Source organism: Capra hircus, chromosome 6 (assembly GCF_001704415.2).
Source record: "Capra hircus breed San Clemente chromosome 6, ASM170441v1, whole genome shotgun sequence".
Classification (NCBI taxonomy): Eukaryota; Metazoa; Chordata; class Mammalia; order Artiodactyla; family Bovidae; genus Capra; species Capra hircus.
In genome coordinates, this window is record NC_030813.1 from 67,898,641 (window position 1) to 67,911,170 (window position 12,530).

Here is a 12,530-nt window from a genome sequence, read left to right on the forward strand (position 1 = left end):
TGAATGCCATCCAACCAGCTCATCCTCTGTCATCCCCTTCTCCTCCCACCTTCAATCTTTCCCAGTATCAGGGTCTTTTCAAATGAGTCAGTTCTTCACATCAGGTGGCCAAAGTATTGGAGTTTCAACTTCAGCACCAGTCCTTTCGATGAACACTCAGACTGATTTCCTTTAGGATGGACTAGTTGGATCTCCTTGCAGTCCAAGGGACTCTCAAGAGTCTTCTCCAACACCACAGCTCAAAAGCATCAGTTCTTCAGCGCTAAGCTTTCTTTAGAGTCCAACTCTCACATCCATATATGACCACTGGAAAAACCATAGCCTTGACTAGACGGACCTTTGTTGGCAAAGTAATGTCTCTGCTCTTTAATAAGCTGTCTAGGTTAGTCATACGGAGAAGGCGATGGCACCCTACTCCAGTACTTTTGCCTGGAAAATCCCATGGACGGAAGAGCCTGGTAGGCTGCAGTCCACGGGGTCGCGAAGAGTCGGACATGCCTGAGCGACTTCACTTTCACTTTTATGCACTGGAGAAGGAAATGGCAACCCACTCCAGTGTTCTTGCCTGGAGAATCCCAGGGACGGGGGAGCCTGGTGGGCTGCCGTCTATGGGGTCGCACAGAGTCAGACACGACTGAAGCGACGCAGCAGCAGCAGCAGGTTGGTCATAACTTTTCTTCCAAGGAGTAAGTGTCTTTTAATTTCATGGCTACAGTCACCATCTGCAGTGATTTTGGAGCCCCCAAACATAAAGTCTCTTATTGTTTGCATTGTTTCCCCATTTATTTGCCATGAAATGATGGGACCAGATACTATTATCTTGAAAGTTTTCTGAATGTTGAGTTTTAAGCCAACTTTTTTCAACTCTCCTCTTTCACTTCCATCAAGAGGCTCTTAGTTCTTCTTCACTTTCTGCCATAAGGGTGGTGTCATCTGTATATCTGAGGTTATTGATATTTCTCCCAGCAATCTTGATTCCAGCTTGTGCTTCATCCAGTCCAGCATTTCTCATGATGTACTCTGCATATAAGTTAAATAAGCAGGGTGACAATACACAGCCTTGACGTACTCCTCTCCTGATTTGGAACCAGTCTGTTGTTCCATGTCCAGTTCTAACTGTTGCTTCTTTACCTGTATACAGATTTCTCAGGAGGAAGGTCAGGTGGTCTGGAATCCACATCTCTTTTAAGAATTCTCCAGAGTTTGTTGTAATCCACAGTCAAAGCCTTTGACACAGTCAATAAAGCAGAAGTACATGTTTTCCTGGAACTCTCTCACTTTTTGATGATCCAATGGATGTTGGCAATTTGATCCTCTGCCTTTTCTAAAATGAGCTTGAACACCTGGAAGTTCACAGTTCATGTACTGTTAAAGCCTGGCTTGGAGAATTTTGATCCTTAATTTGTTAGTGTGTGAGATGAGTGCAACTGTGTGGTGGTATGAGCATTCTTTAGCATTGCCTTTCTATGGGATTGAAATGAAAACTGACTTTTTCCAGTCCTGCGGCCACTGCTGAGTTTTCCAAATTTGCTAGCATATTGAGTGCAGCACTTTCACAGCATCGTCTTTCAGGATTTGAAAGAGCTCAACTGGAATTCCATCACCTCCACTAGCTTTGTTCATAGTGATGCTTCCTAAGGCCCACTTGACTTCACATTCCAGGATGTCTGGCTCTAGGTGAGTGATCATACCACTGTGATTATCTGAGTCATGAAGATCTTTTTTGTACATTTCTTCTGTGTATTCTTGCCATCTCTTCTTAATATCTTCTGCTTCTGTTAGGTCCATACCATTTCTGTCCCTTATTGAGCCCATCTTTGCATGAAGTTTCCTTGGTATCTCTAATTTTCTTGAAGAGATCTCCAGTTGTTCCCATTCTATTGTTTTCCTCTGTTTCTTTGCATTGATCACTGAGGAGGGCTTTCTTATCTCTCCTTGCTATTCTTTGGAATTCTGCTTTCAGATGGGTATATTGTTCCTTTTCTCTTTTGCCTTTCACTTCTCTGTTTTCATAGCTATTTGTAAGGCCTCCTCAGACAACCATTTTCCCTTTTTGCATTTCTTTTTCTTGGGGATGGTTCTGATCAATGTCTCTTGTACAATGTCACAAACCTCTGTCCATAGTTCTTCAGGCATTCTATCAGATCTAATCCCTTGACTCTATTTTTCACTTCCACTGTACATTCATTAGGGATTTGATGTAGGTCATACCTGAATGGTCTAGTGGTTTTCCCTACTTTCTTCAATTTAAGTCTGAATTTGGCAATAAGGAGTTCATGATCAGAGCCACAGTCAGCTCCCAGTCTTGTTTTTGTTGACTGTATAGGGCTTCTCCATCTTTGGCTGCAAAGTATATAATCAATCTGATTTTGGTGTTGACCATCTGGTGATGTCCATGTGTAGAGTCTTCTCTTGTGTTGTTGGAAGAGGGTGTTCCCAAAGACCAGTGCATTTTCTTGGCAAAACTCTGTTAGCCTTTGACCTGCTTCATTCTGTACTTCAAGGCCAATTTGCCCATTATTCTAGATATTTCTTGACTTCCTACTTTTGCATTCCAGTCCCCCATAATGAAAAGGATATCTTTTTGGGGTGTTGGTTCTAGAAGGTCTTGTAGGTCTTCATAAAACTGTTCAACTCCTTAAAACTCAACCAAAAAGCATTTGGAATTTTATAACTAGTGCTACATTTTGATTTATTCCTCCTAGGGAACTATGCTGAACACCTCAAGAGAGATATACCAGCGTTCTATTTAAATGTTTATATTCCATGAAGTCATTAACACTTTGTAATGAAATGAAAATGGTATCTTAATGTGAGCCTCAATTGTTTTTATTAAAGTCATGTGAAACAGCTATATACTTAATCAGCTTACCTAACCAGAGTGTTATAAAAATAATTATCAACTGTTCATTAAAGTGCAACAAAGGATCTGAAAGAGATGCAGATACACCAAAATTACAGTATTTTCCTACTGAAATATCGCTCTTAATTAAAATGAAAGCACCAAAAGAAAAAAGTACGTGTTCCTTAGTGGAACAATAGATCTTGACAGATACACTAGTGTTTTAAAAAATATTTCATACATAAAGATTCAAAAACATCAAACACAACCATGATGTAGAGTAAAAGGACAGTGGCATTACTGTATCACTTGGTAGCCAAGAAACCTCAAATAATTTGGTTAAGCCTTCCTGAACTTCTAAAATTTTGTGTAACAACATATCTTACAGGATTTTCATGAGAACTTAGATAACATCTGCTTGCTGCTGCTGCTAAGTTGCTTCAGTCATGTCCGACTCTGTGCGACCCCACAGACGTAAGCCCACCAGGCTCCCCCATCCCTGGGATCTCCAGGCAAGAACACTGGAGTGGGATGCCATTTCCTTCTCCAGTGCATGAAAGTGAAAAAGTGAAAGTGAAGTCGCTCAGTCCTGTCTGACTCTTAGCAACCCCATGGACTGCAGCCTACCAGGCTCCTCCGTCTAGGGGATTTTCCAGACAAAAGTACTAGAGTGGGTTGCCATTGCCTTCTCCAACATCTGGTTATTTAACCAATATTTATTGAGCAACTATTATATTCCAAACCCTGAAACACATCAGTAGACAGAGCAAAGTCCAATGCTCAACTTATATTTTATTTGAGGGGAAAAAGAGAGAGGTATGTATTAAATGGGTAGACAAATGAGACCATTTAAGTAATTGGTAAATTAAAGCAAGAAAACAAGACCCAGAATAATAAGGTGCTCAAATAATGTTGATACATACTCAATTCTGCTCAATGTCTCATTATCTCTGTTCTTGGTGAATTATAAAAGTCAGCCATAATATATTTACACTCACTTCTTGACTATAAACAGAATGAACAACAACAAAATTAAGGTTGATTCCATCTGAATAAAAATAACCCAACCCTGGAGATAGAAGGATTTTGCAGCTGTTACAACAGAAGCCTGTGAAAACACACTGCCTGATTCTTAGGATCTGACTCATAACTATGCCTAACATTCATTCTCCTTCAATGGTCAGTCAACACTGTAGTATATTCTGAATCAGTGAAGCGCATTTTCTCCCCACCAACTCTTATGCCTGAAGATAAATATTAATATTAGTAGAACTGGCATGAATAATATCTATCAGAAAATCAGCCTTTGATTACATAATTAGGACTCTACACAAAAAGTATACAGATATTTGAGGATTTATGAATAGATTACATAACATGAACACAGGAAAATTGTAATTCCTTTTCCTCATTAAGGAAATAGGTTAGCAAATAAATGATTTACTTTGTTACAACAAATTTACAACATTATACAGCCATATAAAGTAGAGTCTCTTTACTGTAAGTTATAACTGTTAGCTAATCATTTAATCAAAAAGCTCCATTACAGTAGGAATCAGGAGGGAAAAATCAAAAGGTCTACTAAAGGTTTTAACTTAAACATAAAATCCATGTTTATTCCCTAGCTTTCTGATGTAGTGCCAAGTCCTTGTCTCTTAAGGTGAATTTGCTGATAACTCAATTATTGTCTTTCTCGTCTAGATTCCAGTCCATGTACATCATCTATGATAACCCAGTCTCAATTTCTTCAAAGTGGAGTAGGAAGTTAAAGGGCTCTAAGGGCAAAATCCTTCTTGAACACTTCTCTGACCTATGTGTAATTTAAAACAAATTTTCTTGAGGAATTCACTTCTGTGGAGTATGACCAAAGTATTCAACTTTGTTTATACCAAAATAACTTTCTTTTCAGCCTCAGATTTTCCTGAGTTATGTAATACCTAATTAAAATACATGATCACAATTACAAGTATAATTGGCATAAACAAGTCTGGTTGAAAACCCAAGTCGCGGTAAGCCCACAACTAAACTTGTTAGGAGCAGAAGTGGTGGCAGGGGATTTAAATGGTGTGCAGTGTACTACAAGCAATTGTTAATATATTCTACAGAGAAATAGAAGATTTTAGGTAAATTCATTGGGTTGTTTGAGAATTTCTATCAACTTTTAAAACATCAGGTCAGTTAATGTTTAGAGAAAGTTTAAAAAATGAAAAAATTTATCAAAAGCAAAGAAAAATGTTCTTCAAAATATCAACCCCTGCAAATATGCATATTTTTGTTAAAGAAGCCATAAACATCTATAAATACTTCTGGAGTTAAAAGACACAAGGTCAATTTCTATATACTGCAAACTTATTCTCAATTTGTCCTCTCACAAAAGTACAATTATCAATCCACATGATTGATCAAATCCAGTCTAAATTCCTCAGAAATAACTTTTTTTATTTTGAATGAACAATGAAAAAAGTTGGAAACAACTGACCCAAGTACAAAGCTATGAGATTACATACCAGTTTTTCTCTAAAAGAGTACTTTCTTCTCTGCCCTACTGATATGAAATCTTTTCATACTCTTGGTTTCTCCTTTCATTAAATAAGCAAAACTGTAACACCTTTTAAAAGAACTGTACCCAGTTCTTTGCATCACTTCTGAATAAACTATTGCATTATCTCTATCCCAGAACCACCAGCAAACAGGAGGTAAAATTTATTCATGCTGAGTTGCAAGTAATCAATGTGTAGACTGGTGTTAATCATGTGCATAGACTGGTGTAAAACACAGTATCAAATTTTGAGATTAAGAAAAGGACTTTATTGATAAAGAGAAATTTAAGAAACCAAATCTTTTTACAGATATTGCCAAAAAAGTCCATTAAATTAATTTTAATAATCATTTCCTAAAGTTGAGATTTATTTTTGAAGAGAAAAACGAGGTAAGAGCAATTCCACAAAGGACCTGTAGCCTCTGAAACGTCAAACAACAGATTCTTCAGTTGTTTCAGTTCCATAATTTTGCTTTATTTTGACTGATTGGTAAAAAAGATATACAGTAAGGAAAGTCTTTTAACTGGCAAATCGAATGCTTTTTTGCAAATTAATATAAATTATAAAATCTCATTATTATAATTTATAACATATATACTATATCCAAAAATATGTAAAATAGTCTTTTAAAATAAAAAAGGAGCCGTATTAAACTAATGGGCATAGGATATTACATTTAAACACAGGTCCCTTATATATGAGTTTGAGCAAGCTCTGAGAACTAGTGATGGACAGGGAAGCCTGGAGTACTGCAGCCCGTGGGACTGCAAAGAGTCGGACATGACTGAGCGACTAAACTGAACTGACAGTGAAGAAAGCAATTAAATGATTCAAGATTGAAAGCTAAAGACTAAATTTCTAATAACATAAATAACTGCATATACTAACATATTCATATTGCTTATTTATGCATATCTACATTATTGAACACAAAACTGACTGCTGAATGATTCACATATTTTAATTGAAATTAAGAGTCACTTTATTTTGGGGGCTCCAAAATCATGGCAGACGGTGGTTGCAGCCATGAAATTAAAAGATGCTTACTCCTTGGAAGGAAAGCTATGACCAATCTAGACAGCATATTAAAAAGTAGAAACATTACTGTGCCAACAAAGTTCCGTCTAGTCAAAGCTATGGTTTTTCCAGTAGTCATGTATGCATGTGAGAGATGGACTATAAAGAAGGCTGAGCACCAAGGAATTGATGCTTTTAAATTGTGGTGTTGGAGAAGACTCTTGAGAGTCTCTTGGCCTGCAAGAAGATTCAACCAGTCGATCCTAAAGGAAATCAATCCTGAATATTCATTGGAAGGACTGATGCTAAAGCTGAAACTCCAATACTTTGGACACCTGATACAAAGAACTGACTGATGTGAAAAGACCCCGATGCTGGGAAAGATTGAAGGCAGGAGGAGAAGGGGACGACAGAGGATGAGGTAGTTGGATGGCATCACCAACTCAATGGACATGAGTTTGAATAAGCTCCAGGAGTTGGTGATGAACAGGGAAGACTGGCGTGCTGCAGTCCATGGCGTTGCAAAGAGTCAGACACGACTGACACTGAACTGAAGTGAACTGAACTGAAGTGGTCTCACCTCCATTTTACACACTCGAGTGAAGAGTATAAAAAAAACTAACTTCTACTACCAGTACATTCTAGATATCAGTATTTATTTCTTCTTAAAAGTTCCTTCTCTTTTCTTCTACATAATATTTTAACAGAAAGTATGGTTTCTTCTAAATATGACTCTATTTTTCAAACTGACAAGAAATAGTGTTAAGGAGGATACAAAGAAACAGGGATACTGCCCTGGGGAGCTTAAACTGAAATACCTTTGAAAGGTAACTTGGCATTGTCTATCAAAATTTTCAAGGCACACAGAAATTTATACTAAGAAGCAATCATACAAAGGCATAAAGTAATACAATAAATGAATAAAAATAAATGGATATTTATTAAATAATTACTTCTAATAATTAACAACTAAAGTCACTCTAAGTGTTCATCAATAAGGGACTGATTGAATAAACTACTGTATCACACAATGGAGTGCACAGTTTAAATGAGACAGAAAAATGTTTATGATGCATTAAATGAAAAAGCGAGTATCAAAACAATTTAGATAGCAAATATAATTTTTGAATTACATAAATAAAATGCATAAATACATATTAAATATACATGGAAAACAGCTGTAAGAATATATATGAAATTTTCAAAGAATTTAGAGAAAATCTTTTCTTTCTACTAAATATTATGTTAATTTATATGAGCAGTTAAGTATTCCCTATAATAAAAATTAATAATCATAAAGAACATTTTAATATCTTAAAGTGTTTTAATCAAAATATTAAAGCAGGCATTTTTCTTCATGTTCCTAAAGATTTTCTTTTTTAAAAAAATATTTTCTAGCTACTATATGCAAATCTGATTGTTCTCCTAACACATGAGTACCATGCTCTCAAACTTTAAAATGCATTATACTCAACTTTGCAGAATTATATGAAACAAAGGTATTGTGACACAAAATAATCACAATTATATTCAAAGTTGTGGGTTGTTTTTTTTTTATAGTTCACCTCAAATACTCTTTATCTTTTAGAACAAAAGAATGGAACTTAAAAAAAAGTGATTTCTGTAGCGATAGATAAAACTCAGTATCTTCTTTTTCACTTATATATCCTATAGGTTGTAACAATAACATTTTTGTCAATAAGCATAATCAAAATATTTTCCACAATCACTAAACTTCATTAATGGCTAAGCAATCAATATTTCTCCATCTCAACTTGAAGCAATCAATATTTCTCCATATAAATCCTAAGCAAAATTTCAGATACTAAAAGCATTTATGCCAACTGTACATTTACTCTATTAAAATTTTTTTAATATTTAAACTTAATTTTCAAATAAAGATTTATGCTCACTAGAATACATACTTGTAAAAATAATTTTACTTTTCTAAAATACTTTTTATTAAAGGATTGAAAACACATCTTTACTTTACCTAGTTGTTGATGTTGGTGTTTGTCATAATGACTGTGACAGAAATGGGTTCCACCTTCCTGATCTTCTGTCTTCTCTGATGAAAGCAAACCAAGACGTTTCAATTTCAGTAATCTTGGAGAACTTTCCTGAAAACTCTCTACAGGGCCCAAAACCATATCTCCCGAAACAACAGGAGGAACAACTCTTTTCAAAAATTCCATATTAAGGTTTTTCTACATTACTGGACCCACAAGTACACAGACAAGTATTTGTACCAACTTCCTCAATGAGAAGGTTAGGTCCACTCTTTGTGTCAAAGAGCAAAGAAACGTCATATGAACTTAGGTGGGTCAACTACCAGCTGTTTTGAAGCTGATTTTTAGGACATTTGCTGTTCATACTGATAAGAAGTCAAACAGCTACCAACTGTGAAACTGCACTTTATATATACATATACAAGTACATGTACAATGGGTGGTAACAGCAATACTGAGACTATAAAATGCTTAGCATCCATCTAGTTTAACGTTTAGACTTTGAAAACCTACACTGTGATAATGTTAGGACAAATTTACTTTGGTCTGAGGTGTGTCTTACTTTTAAACACACTTAACAGCTGAAATGTGAAAGAGTAACTTGAACTCAAAAGATAATTCTTATCATTCCGGAAATTCACTAGCAGACTGCAAGGAGGATCAAGTTTTATAGAAGGTGAAAAGGAGTAATTTAAAACTATACTGTATTATGAACATCCCAATGTACTTTTATTTTTATTTTATTTTCTGCTGCTGTGGTTCTGCTTTACTTTCTGGTGGTTGTTTCATTTAAAAGTTTATCTTTTCTAATATATCTGTGGTGGTGGTGGTTTAGTCACCAAGTCATGTCCAACTCTTATAACCCCATGGACTGTAGCCTTCCAGGCTCCTCTGTCCATGGGAATTCTCCAGGCAAGAACACTGAAGTAGGTTGCCATTTCCTTCTCCAGGGAATCTTCCTGACCCAGTAATGAAACCAAGGTCTCCTGCACTGCAGACAGATTCTTTACCAATCTGTACCAATGTACTTTTAAACACACACCAAAAAAACTTGTTCATTATAATCAATCATAAGTTATAATCTTAAAATCATAAGTTATCTAAAGTAGCAAAGGAAATCTTGGAATGAATTACTAAAAAAAAATTGATAATTTAAAATATATGAATCTAAGAAAATAAAATTGAACAGTTTAAAGTATAAATATTTAATTCAATAAACCCAGTCATCAACCTTACATAATTTATTTCCAAATAACTAAGCATCCTATTAAATATTTTAAAATAGCAAAAGTAACTGATCCTACTGCCTTATTGTAATCCAGAAGCATGATAAAATGTGCCAGTGAAAGGTACTAAATAAGACTTTGTGCACTTTAATATCTTCTTTTCTCCCTTTCTTTGCCTGCCCTCTGGTGGGGTTACTAAGTGACCAAAAAAGAAATGAAAACAAACAAAATGAACAGATAAGACATAAACTTCCCTAAGTAGTCAAACTGATAACTTTGAAGGATACACTCTTAAGAGAAAAAAAAAAACCTGATTCATTTAGTGAAACACAATCTTTTTCTTCCAGCACTCAGTAGGAAGAGAATGATCTACATATATTAAAAGATGAAGCATAAAGTTGTCTACATAGATATCAAGGAAATTGCTATAATATACAAACAAGTAAATTTCTGGTCTGAATTGTAATGTGCTTAGTCGCTCAGTTATGTCCGACTCTTTGTGACCCCATGGAGCATAACCCACCAGGCTCCTCTGTCCATGGGGATTCTCCAGGCAAGAATACTGGAGTGGGTTGCCATGCCCTCCTCCAGGGGATCTACCCAATCCAGGGATCGAACCCAAGTCTCCAGAATTGCAGGCAGATTCTTTACTATCTGAGCCACCAAGGTCTGAATAGATGAGTTTTTAATCCTTAACATTAATAATGAAGTCAATTATTCTCTATTTCATTCACTTAAAAGATATTAAATAAAAATCCTCTATACATAAAGCATTAATATATTATTAAGGTTCAGAGGAAATTTAGAGGATTTATTCATGCAAATCCTGTCTCATGGAATTCTACAGTAAAAAGGAGGAAAAAAAAACAAGGAAGCCAAGTAAAGGACTCAAGTTTCTTGCCCTAAAGCAAGACTATACCAACTAGAAAGAAACACTGACTTTAAAAAAATCCTTCTCAGAAGTAGATTCTCTCTTAACCCTGGAGCACAGAAGGATAAAAATTCATATATGATCATCCTATTGCCAACAAAATGCAAAAACAAACTGGTTAGAACCATAATCCATGTCCTTTAATAACCTAGAAGTTATCCCTATATCTTCCCAGGTTTTTATTTTTGTTTTTCCATCTTACCTCATTCATATTTTTTAAACCGAAGGACAACTGGCTTATAATATTATATTAGTTTCAGGGGTACAAGATAGTGATTCGAGATTTTTATATGGATAATTATGAAATGATCACCATGGTAAGTCTAGTTACCACCTGTCACACACACAGCATTACTACAATATTATTGGCTATATTCCTATGCTATACATTACATCTTCATGACTTATTTTATAACTAAAAATTTGTACCTCTTGATCTCCCTCACCCTATCTCACCCATATCCCCATGCCCTCCCCTTTGGCAAGCCCCTGTTTGTTCTCTGTGTCTATGAGCTATTTCTGATTTATTTGTGTTACTTTTTTTGTTTTTGAGATTCCACATATAAGTGAAATCACATGGTATTTGTATTCCTCCGTCCGACTTACTTCACTTAACATAATACCCTCTAGATCCATGCTGGCCTTTTGTTTGCTTCCTCTTTACTGATATGGTCTCTTGTTCTTTAAAACTTAGAAGTCCCTCGTGTCCGACTCTTTGCGACCCCATCCTTGAATTCTCCAGGCCAGAATACTGAAGTGGGTAGCCTTTCCCTTCTCCAGAGGATCTTCCGAACCCAGGGATTGAACTCAGGTCTCCCACAATGCAGGCGGATTCTTTACCAGCTGAGCCACAAGGGAAGCCCAAGAATAGTGGAGTGGGTAGTCTATCCCTTCTCCTCGAACCAGGATCTCCTACACTGCAGGCCGATTCTTTACCAACTGAGCTACAATGGGAGCCAGCACATTGAAACTTATGTGTGTTGTTTTTCTCAGGTTCCTTTGTAGGTCTTCCTTATCTGTGGAGCCCAGGAATACAGTAGTATGCAACAAACATGCTGATTATGAGGGCAAGTTAGCTTCATGTTTGTTCATGATATACAAGACAACCACACACGTCACTGTTAACCTCACTGTTCTAAACCACACTTTCAGTTGGAAAAAGAAAGGGCAAGGATTAGGTGATATAGAAGAGACCACAAGATTTTTTTTCAGATTTCCTTCTTTCAACAAATATTTGCTGAGAGGCTTCTTTAATAGCCTGTGCATGATGCAAATGCACTAAGGATTTATCTTCATCCCCAGGAAGCTTAACTCTCACAACTACAAGACTCCCTGTTTGGCTTGGCCAAGGTTTTGTTGAGCCTGCAATATGCTTCAATTTCTTCTGTCCAATAATGTCCTTTCTTTGCAGGTGTGGATTCCTAACAAACATCTAGGAGTCAAACTCCTTTTCAGTGTCAGCTTTTGGAGGACCGTCCCTGAGGCGTAACAGCGAGGTATAAAGCATGGGCCTGCAATATCCATTACCAGCTGAATCTATGATGGCGAAATGCCATAAAGCTATTTCTAAGATCTTTGGTTGATTATCAAAACTTTGAGCTCTTGCTGTAACAGTTAAAGAATTAAGAAATTACAGCAGTTATAAATTATAACTAACAGGGGTAGTCACTCAAAGACAGCATTTAAAAATCTTTTGAGACCTGTAAGTCACTATTTCACCTTTAGAATATTCATTATAATCTTACCGTAGAATTCAAGACAAGAACTTCTTGGCGGTAAGCTGGATCATCTAATCCTGGCTATGGGACTCTTGAGCAGTTTTGAGAATTAAGCAGTTAGGTGTTAATCATCCAAGATTAAATAATGGCTTCAGCTCTGAAGAAAAACAAAATATGAGATTGATACATTAGACATGTTTATAATAAGTACATCTGTGTGTGACTCACATCCACCCTTACTTATGAA

General features: G+C 36.1%; 1 protein-coding gene across 8 annotated transcripts in view; it reads right to left on the bottom strand.

Annotated features, from left to right (window-relative positions):
* The window catches only part of FRYL (FRY like transcription coactivator), a 257,732-nt gene that overhangs the window by 178,040 nt on the left and 67,162 nt on the right, over positions 1–12,530 (bottom strand). For 7 of the 8 annotated variants that reach the window (XR_001918189.1, XM_018049438.1, XM_018049437.1 and 4 more), the window contains exons 3-4: positions 12,311–12,440; positions 8,393–8,467 (exon numbers count right to left, since the gene is read on the bottom strand). The gene's annotated coding sequence lies outside the window, so the exon portion shown is untranslated. The remainder of the gene's footprint in view (positions 1–8,392; positions 8,468–12,310; positions 12,441–12,530) is intronic. The other variant, XM_018049433.1, reaches the window with a different exon arrangement.